The sequence below is a fragment of the Hemitrygon akajei genome, chromosome 29, assembly GCF_048418815.1.
Source record: "Hemitrygon akajei chromosome 29, sHemAka1.3, whole genome shotgun sequence".
Classification (NCBI taxonomy): Eukaryota; Metazoa; Chordata; class Chondrichthyes; order Myliobatiformes; family Dasyatidae; genus Hemitrygon; species Hemitrygon akajei.
This window is the reverse complement of record NC_133152.1, coordinates 43,837,105-43,854,593: the sequence shown is the minus strand read 5'-3', so window position 1 is coordinate 43,854,593 and position 17,489 is coordinate 43,837,105. Positions and strand designations below refer to the sequence as shown.

At 37.8% G+C, this 17,489-nt stretch overlaps 1 protein-coding gene across 3 annotated transcripts in view; it reads right to left on the bottom strand.

Moving 5' to 3' along the window:
- The window catches only part of rerea (arginine-glutamic acid dipeptide (RE) repeats a), a 615,654-nt gene that overhangs the window by 297,181 nt on the left and 300,984 nt on the right, over nt 1–17,489 (bottom strand). The gene's annotated exons all lie outside the window — the stretch shown is intronic.

Below are 17,489 nucleotides of genomic sequence, written 5' to 3'. Positions count from 1 at the left end.
TGAATTAATACCATAAAACACCACTTTAGAGTAATGTGCCACTTAGATAGTTGTTTAAAGCAGTCACATGATTGCCCACATATATTAAATTAGAATATGAATTTATAGAGCATTTATTGTTAGATTATTTGATACCATAAAATGCAACATTAAAATAGCAATGGCTCATTTCAATCCCTCAATCCTGTACCACCAACCAATTACATAAAAACTAATATATATCTAAAGTCAAATGTCCCTGCCTTTCCTCTATATCCCATGAAACCATTACATTGCAAAAAGCATTCAGCTCAGAAATAATAAATTCATTGCCTTAGCATCCACAGCATTTTGCCCTGGAGCTATGATCAATTACATATTTTTCCCCCACATAGGCAAAGGTGTTAGGACTGCAAGTCACACACCTCCTGCTGGGAAAGGTCAGAGGAAGACCAAGAGATAGAATAAAAAGCTGGCAGCCAATACAAGGACACTCATTACAGTGAAGTTAATGGAAGTACCAAACAATCTGCAAAGGCTTCAACAGAGATAAAGAATGTAGTTCTAGGCAGTTACAGGTTTGAGACTAGATTCCTATATAAAACATTAGTGAAGATAGTGAAAGCAGGAAAAAAAAGTGATAAATAGATATTGTAATTGTACTATGTTGGGCTGTGTATAACGAACTATATTGTAAGCAAATTATCTTGAACATAATGTTGCTTTATGAATGATATATTCACTATTTTTACATGAGTATTAGCAGTTCAGAACATTACATATTTTAAAATAATTTAAGTACATCAAGAAATAACAGCAGAGTATAATTTCCAAGGATGTAAATTTACACACAGACTCGTTTGCAACTATTTTGAACACTCTGTTTAAAGTGGACACTGAAGACATCAAAAGCCAGAAGGACTGGACGATTACAGTTGAGGGGGATAATAAATCAGCCATGATGCAATGGCAGAGTAGCCTCGATGGGCCAAATGGTCCAATTCTGCTCCAATTCCTGCTTACAACAGTGATATGCAAAAGAACATCTCTGAATGCACAACATGCGAAACATTGAAGTGGACGGGCTACAGCAGCAGAAGCCGACACCAGGTTCCACTCCTCTGCCTGATAAAGTGTATTGTTGTAGTTTCATCAATATGCCAGTCAGTGGCAGCACTTAGTTAGAAAACTGCAATCAGAGCTTCACAGATATGGAATGCACTAATACAAAATTCACGGAATTGGGTATATTACACTCCCATATAAAGCCAAACAATGCTACTCTATCTAGCAATTTACAGCTCATGTTTTTTTGTTTCCTTCTATACAAATCAACAGTATTTACTTAAATTGAATTTGTCACCTCTTCATTACAAACCTGTACAGGAAACTATAAAAAAAGCAAATTTCCTTACAGGTTTATCACTCCATCACTATTAACAACTATACAAATACCTCTGGAATCAACTATAACCAGTTGCATAAAAATTTCTGGGTACTTTCAACAACACCCCTGGATTCAATGGTTCTCTGTAGCATTGTTGTTAAGAAGAACTTGTCAGGAAAACCAAATTCTGCCAAAATCCCATCATGTGTGTCACTTAGGAGGAAAAAAATCTGAATCTCCTTTGTCATGTTTCAAAGCACTTTAATACATCATAAATATAGAAACATAAGAAACATAGAAAACCTACAGCACAATACAGGTCCTTCGGCCCACAAAGTTGTGCTGAACATGACCCTACCTTAGAAATTACTAGGCTTACCCACAGCCCTCTATTTTTCTAAGCTCCATGTACCTATCCAAAAGTCTCTTAAAAGACCCTATCATATCCGCCTCCACCACCGTTGCCGGCAGCCCATTCCACGCACTCACCACACTCTGAGTAAAAAACTTACCCCTGACATCTCCTCTGTACCTACTCCCCAGCACCTTAAACCTGTGTCCTCTTGTGGCAACCATTTCAGCCCTGGGAAAAAGCCTCTGACTATCCACACGATCAATGCCTCTCATCATCTTATACTCCAAATATACTCAATTTTTAAAAAAATGAAGCACTTAACACCTTTTGAATTCTTAGATTACCCAAATGCAGAACATCACAGTGCACAGAGGGTGGGGTAGTGATTAGGATTTGTGTTACACTTTAAGCATGTTGACAACATCTGTTGGATATATTACTATCAAGAGGACAAGTAATGCTAAGGAAACACAAGATAATGCAGATGGTGGAACTGGGGTAAAAAAACAATGTGCTGAGGATCTCAGTAGGTCATGCAGTGTTGGTGGGGGGAAAACTGTCGATGTTTTGGGTTGAAGTCCTACAGCAGTACGGTTGCCATGTACATCAATCCATAAACGGCAATAGAGAGCAACGTTCATTTTGATGTGAAGAGAGGCAAGGCTGGTAAAACCACTGCACAGAGCTCCACAGACCCAGACTCAATATGACCTCAGGTGCTGTCTGTGTGGAGTTTGCACGTTTTCGCCATGCCTGAGTCAATGTTTTGGGCCAAGACCATCCATAGATGCTACCTGATTTGTAAAAGGCAAGTATAGGATTTGCATTCCTGGGGTCTCATTTGAGTGTGTGTTGCTCAAGATTTCTAGAATTTTTCAGAACCCCTCATTTTTATATTAATTGGCCACTGCATGCAATTAAGTGGTAGAATCTGGAGGGGTGAGGTAGAGACATCAGAGGGGTGGGGAGCAATGAGATTAAAGTAGGATTAGTGTAAGTGGGGGATGCAAAGTTAATGCAGACACAGTGAGCCAAAGGATCTTCTTCTGCCCTGTAGAACTCTATGATGAGGATAGAGTATTTATGAAACCTTTGAAAATAAATCTACTTCTCAACATCTATACTACTCTGAACACAAATAAATACACTGAATTTGAACAAAGCTCATTTAGTAAATATTTAGTTAAAAAGAACAACAGAGGTATATAGTCTGTGTTGATATACAGACTATATATATCAGTCTGAGGTAATGTCAATACAGATTATAACCTCTAATCCTAGATTTGATTGTCAGCCCTTTAACACTACAAATTGCACCAGATATCCTGCCTGATTTGATATGCTGACTCAATTTGTAAAACATTCATCAGAGTTAGTGCTCAAGAACTGACAATCTACTCTAAAATCAGAGGTTATAATCTGTGTTGACGTTACAGCAGATCATTTAAAAGTTTAAGAGTTGTTAAGTAAGAGGTTTTTGCAGATGGTTCAGATAACATTCTACTTTTCTTAAAAACAGTGAGTTTCACATAGTGAACAAAATTTCACGATAAACACAAGTTTGACTGTCCATTGCCACATGTATAGCTGTTGCATTTAGGTTGGCTAACTACTCGTAGTTGGTAACAATGCAAAGCTGTGAGATACTCTTAACATATCCCCTCCAAGACCTGTCAACCAAGACTTGAGTTCTAATATTTCTTTATTTGACTTTGCACTTCTGTAACAAACCTTAGGATGCTTTTCTACATTACTGAAACCAAAGAAGTGCAGATTATTACTGCTGTTAATGAGCTGAGTTCCATAATTAAACAAGGCTTTGGCTAGATAGAAAGGGGTGGTGGGACTGAGGAGGAACATAAAGAGATTTGCATTGCTCCATCACTAGCTACTGTGGTTTATTGCCTTGGCCCAAATCCCTTCAGAATTACCTTCCTAAACCCTGACACACACGCACACGCACACGCACACGCACACGCACACACACACACACACACACACACACCTTACTTCTGTCTGCCTGTCCACAAATCTGTGCATCTACAAGTCTGGGTGATACTTTCTGTTGTTCAATATGATATTTATCAGATTTGTGTTTGCTATATGCCTTTCACTATTTCATTGGACAGAAATAGGCTGGAGCCAGTAGCTCTGAAAGGAACAGCTGACATTTATCCATTTAGATGGGCAAGTCTGGGATATCTCCTGCCACCCTTCCAAATGAACTCCTGACCTACATGATAGATTTGGGGTGATGCATCCATTAATTAGCTCTCACTGCTGCCTTGTTTTGCAGAGATTCTCCGCACTTACACTGTGGAGATCCTCTTTCAAATCCCTCATCAAATCAGAGCTGGCACAGGATCCAAACCCCTGACGATTTCAATAGAATTAATGGGTGTAAAATGAGTGACAAAGGGGGAGGCAAGTTCCTTGTTTTTCTTAAATTATGTTCCTTCAGTTTAATTGTTTCTTCTTATGAATGCATTTATGAAAGCTTATTTTTAATATTTAGCAATTTTTTAAATTTACCTCTGTTTTAATATCTTTAAATATTTCACAATGTCAAAGATACTTAAAAACTAACAAATTATCCTCACCGCCTTGACAACCTGCAATAATGGAAACTAGGTTTAGCCATCTGATAAATCCTCAAGAGCCTTTCAGGCTTCCAGAGTGTGCAGTTGGAGGCCCTCTGTTGCACAAGCCACAAAGCTGGAGCCCACAATACAGTTCGGGCTTTCTGCATCAAGATCAGTTGAACAGAGAAAAAAGGGAGAGCATGGCTAAAGGATGAACGTGCCTTGCATTTTGCTGTTGTTTGCTCCAGGTGAGCAGAAAATAATCCAAATCACAATAAAGGTTCTCCAAATTCCTAAGAACACAGCATTTTTTATTACTCATTATTATTACTTAAAGAACTTAGATGGGGGCATCACAATAGTGTAGCAGTTAGCACAACGTTATGACAGCTCGGGCATCAGAATCCAGAGTTCAATTCTGGCACTGTTTGTAAGGAGTTTGTATGTTTCTCCCCATGACCACGTGGATTTACCCCGGGAGTTCCAGTTTCCTCCCACATTCCAATGACAGACCGGTGATGGTTAATTAGTCACTGTAAATTGTCCTGTGATTAGATTAAACTGGTGGTTTGCTGGTGGTGCAGCTCGTTGGGCAGGAAAGGCCTGTCCCATACTGCATCTTGAAATGAAATAAAATAAATAGATAAAGTGGCATTAATAGTTCACAGATCCTAATATAATAAAACTATACCATTGCTATTAATAGATCTTCAAACTATACAATGCTGTTCAGTTCATTTGAAGTTTGCTATGAATTACCAAGCTGGAAGCAATTTTCTTTTACTATCATTCATTACAACAGAATACCCAGAGGCAACTGGAATGAAGTCAGGTATCACAGGAAATTGGCCTTTATGGTTACTGAGAGCACTGAATTCCCACTAAAGTATAAACAGTGCAAACAGAAAAAAAAACACACATAATTTCATCCAGCAGTCCACAGTTAACAAACCTGCCATGAAGTCAGCCAAATGGTGGCAGCATCTTTTCAAAAGGAAAGTTAACCTCGTGTAAAATTATATACAGTATAACTCCACCATGGGTGCTCCCAAGCCTGCTGTAAAAGGACAAGGATTGCACACAGTGCCAGAAACCACATCTTGTAAAAACTCAGCACTACAAAAATGCCACAGAAGCTCTGGAGCCCTTGTCCCTGAGAGAGGAAGGGTCTTCAAAGAGTGGCCCAGGACAGAGGACTCTGATGAGATGTTGTCAGTGTCTATGGCCCAGTAGAGTTGATGGGATTAAATATATTATTTTTATTATGAAATGTATGTTGTTATTATTTGTTAATTTATTTGTGGTATAATTACTTTGTGGTGTGTGAGAGTTATATGTACTGTGTTGTACACTTTGGTCCAGAGGAACATTGTTTCGTTTGACAGTATACATTTGAATGATAATAAACTTAAACTTCGCACAGCAACACTTTAAAAAGAACAGATTAGCATGATTGGTGTACAGCTGATTATCTAGATAAAATCCTAGGGGTTAGTTCACAATCATATTTGGCATTCAGCAAAATTCTCTCATGAGACTCTGGTTTCACTTCTTCCTGTGAGAATCTAGATTGTTGAGGATGCCATTGTCTACCTGCTGAACCGTGTCTACACCCACCTGGACAAGCCGGCGAGCTTCCTACCTGTGGCCATCAAACTTTACAACTCCTCCCTCGGAGTGTCAGACACCCTGAGCCAATAGGCTGGTCCTGGACTTATTTCCACTTGGCATAACTTATTATTTAATTATTTATGGTTTTATATTGCTATATTTCTACACTATTCTTGGTTGGTGCAGCTGTAACGAAACCCAATTTCCCTCGGGATCAATAAAGTATGTCTGTCTGTCTGTTTAATTTAAATGTGCTAATTTCTGCTCCAGAACTGCTCATACAGAGCAAGATCTGGATTTGAACCGTCTGAGAATGCAAACTGAACAACTGTCATAAAGAATATACCATATCCAACTGAAATGGTGCTCATAGATTAGATGTATATTAGCGAGAAGCACAAATATAAACATTCAGCAATTTAATCTGATGTACGTTTCAATGAAATCTCATCAATCTGATACATTAACTCTGCTACCCTCTTCATCAGTGCTGCCTGATTTGCTGAACACACGCAGCATACTTAGTTTTTATATTAAACCTATACGGGTATTTGACAGACAAGCAGATCTAATCCTATATAGGTAATATAAACAGAAATAATTTTAGATGCCTTTATAAATAACAGTTTACAAGCCAACCTGCCTTTTTAGAAGGTATAGAATGCACTCAGAAGGAAATTATAATGCATGCACATTTTTTCGATACCATCATGGCTTAATTGAAGCAAATGTCCAAACAGCACATAAGCAGTAAATATTAGAATATAGATCATTACACCACAGTATAGTACAGGCCCTTCAGTCTGTGCCAGCCTTTTAACCTAATCTAAGATCAAACTAACCCTTCCCTTCAATATTGCCCTCCATATTTCGATAATCAATGCGCCAATTCAAGAGTTTTCTGTATGCTGCCAAAGTATCTGCCTCTACCACCACCCCTGGCAGGTTACATACACCCACCACTCCCTGTGTAAAGAACTTGCCTCTGACATTTCCCTATACTTTTCTCCAATCACCTTAAAATTATATCCCCTTGTATTAGCCAGTTCCGCCCTGGGGAAAAGCTTCTGGCTGCTCTCTTATCATTTTGTAGTACACCTCTATCAAGCCACCTCGCATCGTCCTTTGCTCCAAATAGAAAAGCCCCAGCTTACTCAACCTATCTTCATAAGACATGCTCTCTAATCCAAATAGCATCCTGGTAAATCTCTTCTGCTTAGAAGCTACTTAAAACATCCAATTCCTTCTTATAATGAGTTGACCAGAACTGAACACAATATTCCAAGTGTGGCCTAACCAAGGATATTATAGAGAAAATTAGAGATCTTTACACTGCAGAAGTTGGAGCTGTGGTTAAGTTGCTGGCCTAACATCCAAAGATCTGGTAGTGAGCCAGAGGCACATGTTCGAATATTACCATGGCATCTGCAGTATTTAAATTCAACTAATTAAATAAATATGGAATAAAAAAACCAGCATCAGTGAAGTTGCCCATGAAAGCACCATAATGTCAGAAAACCCCATCTGGTTCCTAATGACCTTTAAACAAAGTAAACAACCATTCTCTTCTATCTGGCCAAATGCGAACCTGCCTGGATCCACAACAAAATGGCTGACTTTTAACGGCTCCGTTAACCATTCAGAAGCAATTAGGGATGGGTAACAAAAAGGTTGGTGTCATCAATTAACATAAAACAATGTTCCCCGGTTAATGGCCACTCTGACCTTTTTGTTTAAAAAAATGGGCAGTTCTATCCTTAATGAACTCAGTTGGTTAACTTCTGATTTTTTTCTTCAATTTAAAAAAACTCTTAGGCACATGGTTGATAGAAAGATGGAGGGCTATGTAGGAGAGATTGGTTAGTTTAGTCTTAAAAGTAGGTTAAAGAAGTCAGCACCACATCGTGGGCTGAAGGACCTGTATAATGTTGTTCTATGCTCTAATACTGAAGTCAAAGGACACAAACTCACAAAGCTATTCGGATCCATTCTATATTATGAGAATACTTGTATTCAATGTTATATCTGTCAAAAATAATCAGTTTGAACTTGGAGTTTGCTATGAGTTGGAACACAAACTATGACACCTTACTTCCATTACTTGGCAAATTAAAGTATCACAAGTCAGTATATTTCATAGTAAGTATTAAATATAACACATTGTGATCCAAATTTAAAGAAAGATGCATTAAAAGTCAGATTGATGTTGCTGGAGTTCATCACGGAAGGGCAAGGCTCTTCCTTGCCATGCACTCTATAGTAAGAAAGCTTTCCTCCAAGATGGAATATTAAAGTAGACAGCTTCTCAATACTCTGTCGTTGTTTGTGATTTTGCAATATATTTTCTTGCACTAAAATTAAGTTAATTAAACAATGGTTGTTAGTCAGTCTCTATTATTTATAGTTTTGCATAAATTCTATTGTATCTCTCTATTTTCCTGAAAACGCCTGCACGAATCTCAAGGTAGAGTATGGTAACACACGTACTTTGATAACAAATTTACTTTGAAGTCATACTGAGGTATTTGAAAGTTAAGTGAATGAAGTATCTTCCTATGTTTGCAGACAAAATAGGACAATAAATAAAGAACTTTCTCATCAGAATCAGATTTAATATCACCAGCATATGTCATGAAATTTGTTGACTTTATGGCAGCAGTACAATGCAATACATAATAATAGAGAAAAAAATAGTGAATTATAGTAAATACATATACATTAAATAGTTAAATTAAATAAGTAGTGTAAAAATAGAAATAAAAAATGTAGTGAGGTAGTGCCTTCACAATTCTGTAGCTCCTTCCCGATGGTAGCTATGAGAACAAGCCATGATATGGATGATGGGAGTCATTAATGATGGACAGCACCTTTTTGAGGCATCACTCTCTTAAAGATGTTGTAGATACTACAGAGGCTATTGCTCATGATGGAGCGAAGTTTACTACTCTCTGCAGCTTACTTCAATCCTGTGTAGTAGCTAGATGGTGATGCAGCCAGTTAGAATGCTCTCCATCGCACTGCTGTAGAAATTTGAGTGTTTTTGGAGACATAGCAAATCTTCTCAAATTCCTATTGAAATATTGCCGCTGTCCTGCCTTCTTTGTAGCTGCAACAATGTTGGGTCCATGTTAGATCCTCAGGTATATTGATACCCAGGAATTTGAAATTACTCACTATTTTTTACTTCTGATCCCTCTATGAGGACTGCTGTGCTTCCTCATCTCACCTGTTCTGAAGTCCACAATCAGTTGCTTGGTCTTAATGACCTGAGTATTTTAGAGTACTTTTTCATTTCTATTTTTGCATTAGTTATTTGATATTTTAGAGCGCAGCTGATAATATTTTAAAGTCTGTAAATTTTCTATTCATTCTCAGCAATGGAAGTGATAGACTCACAACAAGTTGAACAATGTGAAACTATTCAAAACAGTACGTGTTAGCTTATATATGCATATTCTCACCTTTTTCAGTTTCCAGGTCTCAAAGGCAGCTTTGAATGCAAATCACTGTCATTAAATATTTCACTTGCCTTTATTAGTCAAGGCATTGAGTTCAAAAGTCTGTTAGTTTTCTTGTAGCTTTCCGCAGTATTACATACAGTTCTGGTCACCCCATTATAGAAGGATGTTGAGGCTTCAGGAAGGGGCAGAAGATGTTTTCCAGGATGTTACCTGAATTAGAAGGCATGTACTATAACAACAGGTTGGACAAATTTGGGTAGTTTTCCTGGGAGCAGTACAGGCTGAGGGGAGATCTGAAAGAGGTTTATAAAATTATCAAAGACATAGATAGTGTAGACAGACAATATCTTTGTCCAAGGGCTAAAATGTCTAATACTGGAGGGCATGCACAGAGGGTGAGAGGAAGTAATTTCAAAGGAGATGTGAGGGGGGAGTGTTTTTTTTACACATAGAGAGTGGTGGGAGTCTGGAATGCAATGTCTGGGGTGATGGTAGAGGCAGAAATACTAGAGATTTTTAAGAGATATTTAGATAGGAACATGAATGTGAGGAAAATGGGAGGACGTGGACATGGAGGTTAGTTTAGTTAGACATTCAATTACAATTTTAATTGCTTCAGCAAAACATTGTGGGCTGAAGGGCCTGTTCCTGTGCTGTACTGCTCTGTGTTCTATGTTCAGGGCTATGTTCTATATTCCACAAAAGCTCTTTATTCATCTTACTCATCCTTATTCAACTTTTTATTGATACTTTTAAACATCTGGAAACACATTACAAAATATAGTATATAATTTTGTGCTAACAAAATTAAAAGGAAGGAGAATAAATGCTGCATTCACAAGTTGCAAGTTAATCACATGAGGAACTTATCTGACAGCTACAGAATTGCAATACAATCCTTTACAAATGAATGCTCCACAATTTATAATTATTTATCATACATTATATTATAGGAAGGGGAAGCAATTTTTGTTGAATATAAATAATAAAATTAACACAATGCAAAAATTTTCATCGTAACAAGCACAAGGTGCTGGAGGAACTCAGCAAGTCAGGCAGCATCTATGGAGAGCAATAAAGAGCCGGTGTTTAGGGCTGAGACCCTTCATCAGGCCCAATCAATTGATTTTACAACATCTCAACCAATTCCGATGAATCACTTCTAACTTTGTGTATTCAGGACGTTAAGCTTCCTTTCCCTAAATCAGTTTCTGTATCGCATCTTTGTATCCGAAATAAAGCTAGGATTTCTTGGATTTAGTTGATATTGGCACAAACATCTCAAACAAAACACTGTTCATTTTCATTTTGAAGCTGCAAGACTTCAAAATGACACTAATTTTCAAAACAGACTTTCCCCCATGAGCTCATTATTTTAATAACAAAAAAACTGAGACCATGTGGCTTTAATATATTAAAGTATTCAATAGCTGCTGTTCTTTCGAGTCTCCTGTGCTTTCATAAGCACTAAGACTTCTGCATTTGGATAAATGTACTAATGTATCCACAGCAGAACAAGATATGACTGAACAAAAGTGCAATCATTTTATAATCAACTTCGACTTTGGATTCCATTCATGGGACCAGAATGTCACCTGAACATCTCTAAGGTATCGTAACCTCCAAGAGAAAGAAAGTGTTTTGGAACAAATGATTTTAAAAAACTCTGTTCTCCTTATTTCTCATTTCTTAATCTTTACCCATTGTTTTCTGTAATCTAATGCAATATTGCAGAGGAAGGCAAAAATATATTTTCATTGGAATATTCATGTATAAATTTTCAAGACATGTACAATTGCTCTCCACTTAGTTCCTCCAAATGCATATTCACGTTCTGGCAAAAGTAACTTGGAACTTGGACTTGTAACATTTTACAGTAACAATACCAAAAGCAGTATAGTTAGGATAAATGCCAGTAGGCCTTTTCCACTAAGGTTGGGTGAGACTATAATAGGAGGTTATAGTTAAGGGTGAAAGGTGAAATATTTAAGGGGAACATGAGGGGGAACATCTTCACTGAGAGGGTGGTGGGAGAGTGAAACAAGCTGCCTGTGCAAGTGGTGGATGAGGGTTTGATTTCAACATCCAAGAGAACTTTGGATAGGAATTATATGGAAGACTAACATTCAGGTGTGGGTCAATGTGACTAGGCAAAATAACAGTTCAGCATGGATTAGATGGACTGAAGGGCCTGTTTCATTGCTATAGTGCTCTATGACTATAACACAGTGGATCTTTGTTGCAATGATGTGTGTTCAAAATGATAATATATTAAAATAATAGACATCCAAGTACAATGGCCATCCTATTAATCAGTTCTGAAATAATTTATTCTCTATAAGATTCAAGTTACCTATTCTTCAATTTGTAGTCGATACACCAAGCCCTGTTGCACATTTGGTAGTTACATAAATTGCTTCCTGTCACATATTGTCATCTTGCTCGAGAACTGAAATTACCTGCTCTACGAAAGGAGAATGAAAATCATTTATGCTTATTTGCATGATTCCTGGCTGAGACGGAGGAAGGAACAAAAGTAGTAGGTTGATAGTAAAGGTTACAAGTTCGAGCCCAAGTTATTTTTGCCAGAACATGAATACTAAATTTGAAGTATTGCAAACTTCATTTCCAGATAGTTTTACAAAAAGTATGCTATAATAGTGTACAAGTAATAATGGATTTGTTCATTCTAGTCAAATTTATGGTCCTGATGCCAACACCTAAACTTGAAGTATTCCTGCATGGGATATTGTAACCACTGAGACAGAATTACAGATAGGTTCTGTATCTTTTAAGGAAGGCAGTCCGACAAGGTAGTTTAAAGATATAACAATTTTTATTAGCAAACAGCAGTTATGTTAAAAATGTTGTACATAGAGAAGCAAATCAGATTTCACATAAAATACATCAGAACAAGTAAAGTGCAATTAAGTGTGTTAGGTAAAGTTACTATACCAGTGTAATAAAGCACATCAATGCCTCAAGTTTACATAAAAATTTAAGGATGCCTGCCCTTACAAGTACCACAAACTCATGCTGAGCAAAAGGCATTAAATAAAAGGCTAAAGCAGTGACTTACACAAAGACTAAACAAAGTACACTGCAGATGCTGTGGTCAAATCAACGCCTACAAACAAGCTGGAGGAACTCAGGAGGTCAGGCAGCATTCGTGGAAACAAGCAGTCAATGTTTCAGGCCAAGACCCTTCGTCAGGACTGAAACGCTGACTGTTCGCTTACGCAAAGACTGTCCTGCAATATACAAAGGGAGCTGTGTAAGTAACACACCTCACACAGGTGCACATGGTCACTAAAATAAATTAACCGAAAGCATCAGCAATGTTGCCACTTCCCTCTCCTTCTGGACTAGACAATGGCCTATACACATGTAGGGCCATGCTTTCAAGGCCACTTGGCGAGGAAGGTCCCACACTACCTTTCTTGCCAGAAACAACAGGCTCAATTCTCTGTTCCACCTGGCTACAATATCTAAGCCAGAATGGATGACGTAGATCCTTGCATTGGGAGTATTAAATGTACTCCAACATTCATGGTGTTATTTGTGAAACTATTCATGACACAATTCCTGGGTATCTGAATGGTCTTTCCAAACTTCAAGGGTAATCATCTAAACCAGAGGGCAATGTATTTTTTTAAACAGCAAACAATGCAGGGAAATGCACAATGAACAAAAAAAGCACTCACACACACTTACATATCAAGTACATGTGTGCTTCTGGTCAGCTGACTTGCTGTCTGCCTGATGACAGGGTCAGAGCTGGACTTTATCTTGGTTTGTCACATGCCAAAAAGAACGTGAAACCCCTTCAATGCAGTGAAAACATATTCAGATGTATTCTTCCATGTGCACGTGCTTTTTTAATGAAAACAGAGCCTGCTGCAAAGCCAGCAGAACAATCAGAACCCTGTGCCTCTTCCTCACTGCCATCTTGTTTCCAGTCTCCACCTATCAACAAACATTGACCCAGAAGTTAAACCAGCCGCATATCATCTCCATCTAAGAGATTAAGTTTCACATCATCCCTCCTGATGAAGGAAAGCTTATGACTTATTTTATTTATTTTTCTATTTAGAGATACAGCATGGTAACAGGCCCTTCCGGCCCATTGAGCCTGTGCCATCCAATTACACCCATATGACCAATTAACTTAGTGAATGTGGGAGGAAACCCATGCAGTCAAAGGGAGAACATACGAATTCCTTACAGGCAGCAATGGTGCTGAACCTGGGTCACTGGCAGATAGAAAGAAATGGGCGTTAAAAGTAAGATTTATAATCTTATCTATGATCTGAAAAGATTGTTGTCAAGGAGTAGCCAAGGAGATTTCCTAATGTGATTAGCTGTGATTGTGCATATTAATGGTATGTGCATTTTTTTTTTTTTTAATCATTTGTTAAGAAATATAATTTTGATTTAGGTATTTCAATGTGGTTTAGAATATGTGTTACTGCTTTTAGAACATTTTAGTGTATATTTATTTGGGAAGTGGAGTAGATACGTAGGACTTGATACAGGAGTATCCAGGGGAAGTACATGTTCCCATCATTACAGATAATGAGAGCAAAAGATTCTCCAAGAATAACCACTTTGGTCCGGAATATTAATCCAGCATCAAACCACTTACAATAATTTATACAAGTCCTGATGAAGAGTCTTGGCCCAAAATAATGACTATTTATTCCTCTCCATAGAATGTTAACTATTTATTCCTATCCATAGAGTGTGCATGGCCCAAAATAATGACTATTTATTCCTCTCCATAGAACGTTAACTATTTATTCCTATCCATAGAGTGTGCATGACCTGCTGAGTTCCTCTGGCATTGTCAAGAATTCTTCTTCAGAAGAGGTGATATTCATCGATGTTCAGAGCCATTAGCAGCTTTCCAGAAAATGACCCAACCCAAAATCCATACAATGAAAAATGGAGAACTTACAGACTTACTGAATACAGAACTTACAACTTACAAGTAGTAAGTAGCCTTCAAATAATATATGTAATGAATGGAGTAAGCAAAGGAGGGTTTAATTATTTACATTTCATATTCTACAACATGATCATCACCAAATTCTCTACCAATATCCTGTGGTATCATAACTGACCAAAAGTTTAACTTTACCAGACACATAAATGTCACTAAGGACACAGGCAGATTTCTACAGATGTATCGTGGACAACATTCTAACTGGCTGCATCACCGTCTGGCAGGGGAGGGGGCGGCTCTGCACAGGATCGAAAGAAGCAGCAGAGAGTTGTAAAATTAGCACCATCATGGGCACTACCCTCCATAGTATCCAGGACATCTTCAAGGAGATGTGCCTGAAAAAGGGCAGCATCCATCATTAAGGATCCCCACCACCCAGAACATGCCCTCTTCTTATTGTTAACATCAGGAAGGAGGTACAGAAGCCTGTAGGAACACACTCAACCATTCAGGAACAGCTTCTTCCCCTATGCCATCCAATTTCTGAATGGACATTGAACCCATGAAGACTACCTCACCATTTTATTTATATTTTTGCACTACTTATTTAACCATTTAATATGTGTGTGTGTGTGTAATATATATACACACACAGTAATTCATTATTTTCTACATTATCACGTATTGCAATGTACTGCTGTCACAAAGTTAACAGATTTCATAACAAATGCTGGTGATATTAAACCTGATTCTGATTATCTGATGTGCTGCTGTGAAATACTCTATAATGACTCAAAGAACTAATGAGTACAGGTTTCCCCCGCTATTCAAAGGTACAGCGTTCCTATGAAACTGTTTGTAGTCGAAATGTCATAAAGCGAAGAAGCAATTACCATTAATTTATATGGGAAAAATTTTTGAGCGGTCCCAGATCCAGAAAATAACCTACCAAATCAAACCAAATAACACATAAAACCTAAAATAACACGAACATATAGTAAAAGCAGGAATGATTTGATAAATATACAGCCTATATAAAGTAGAAATATTCTATGTACGGTGTGGTTTCACTTATCAAGATCGGGAAGACAGCGAGCCAAAATCGACGTGGAGAAAAAAAAAATCGGCACGTACACGCATATGCACGTATACGCATGCGCGCACAACTGCCCACACAAGGATGGTCATGGTAGTCTTTCTCAGGGTAACACACGTATGAAGTTGGTGTCTTTTTTTGTAAAAGTGAAAATCCTCTTTGGTTAGCGAAAACAAGTACTAATATAGGTCTTTCGTAACAGCGAGCCACCTGTAATCTGAGTAACCTACAGAAAGTGATCCACCTTGTGATTCTCCAAAGTTTATCCAACACCTACAAGACTTGCTTCAGGAACGTGATGGTTTATTCTCCAGTTGCCAAGAAAAGCAATTTAAAGACACCCACTAAAGGCTGATTCATCGACGCCGTAGCTAACACGTACCCTATGCCATACCCTCTCCAACGTAGACCGCAACAACTGTGATTGGTCCACTTGGTAGCATTGCATTTCCTCCTACGCATTTCCGGTTGCTTCTTCTCCAACATGTCTGTAGGCTGTGCGTACACCAATGCGAAATAGATGAACCAAATCATCAAATCTACCTGCCGACATGTGAAAATGTTTGAAATGCATTTCTTCGTCCATGTCTATCACGAAGAAACTCAATACAGTGGCATAGAAACCCCACCACCAACTAGCATTTTGGCGCACACCAACGCATGCTCGCTACGGCGTAGAGCAACGTAGAAGTGAAAATCAGGGTTATGGCATAGACTGCGGCATAGCCCGTACGCACAAGTATAATTAAGCTGGACACCATCCAGCTTCACTGATATCAACAAATGAAACAACTGGTTCCTTCAACACAAACAGTGGTTGCAGTGCACAGCAATTTGCCACAGCTACTGTACCAGTATCTCACTAAGTAGCACATGGTTAGTGAGCACCAAGAACACCAATATTTACAAGCTCCCTTCTAAGTTACACACTGTGCTGACAAGGAAATACAAAGTGTTCCTTTGTTGATGTTGGGTCTAAAATGAGGAACACTCTGTCCACTGGTATTATAAGATCACTTTCAGCAATACTGAAGCAGTTCATGAAGGCATCACAAGACCATTTCTCAATGACAATTAATGCTGCTGATGCCAGCATTATCTCATAAAATGAACCGAAAAACAAAAACACAAGCTATCATATCATACAAGTCCTGACAAAGGGTCTCGGCCCGAAACGTCAACAGCGCTTCTCCCTATAGATGCTGCCTGGTCTCCTGCGTTCCACCAGCATTTTGTGTGTGTTGCTTGAATTTCCAGCATCTGCAGATTTCCTCGTGTTTGCCTATCATATTTTATATTGATTTTGACTTTATAAATCTTCATGTGTAGGATTCTTAACTAAAGTTAAAATCAGTTGTTGAACAAAAATTTCTGTCTTATTGATGTTACAACAAAACAAATATTTGAAGCTGCTATCTATTCAGCTACACACAAGTGAGAGGAAAATTATCAGTTTATACTGAGGCACCACTTTGTATAAACCCTCTTCCATCAGCAGCTTTACAAAAACACAGCAAAACTGTAAATGCAATAACATAGAGCAGATATAAACATTAAAGGAGGTAGACACAATCATTTGGACATACACGAGTTACATAGCAATGCTGGATAAGGATGAAACATTTAACATCGATTTCTAAAAGTTATCTACATTTCCACAAATCACTCCCAGCATAAGAAATCCCTGAAGGGAAGAGATTCATATTGCATAACATACAGTGTATTTTGCTTTTTTAAACTGTTCTAGACAGCTCTCCACATTATCTGTTTAATATCTTCAACCTTAATTAAACTATTAAGTAAAATCTGGCAAGTTTAAAAAAAAATTGTGCTGGGACATTAAGCGACAGAAAAGCCATTTATTTAATTAATTTCATATAAAGAATGTGGATAAACTTTTGTATGTTTCAAACTTTTCTTTCTGAATATATTCTTAATGCTCATCTGTAGTAATTTACTTTGTTTCTAAAATTGTACTTTAAAACAACCATCAGAAAATACAAAAGAACTTTCACTGGTACCTAATGTTTTCCAAACATCAGATATTCCTAAAATAAAGGACCTTAATTTTAA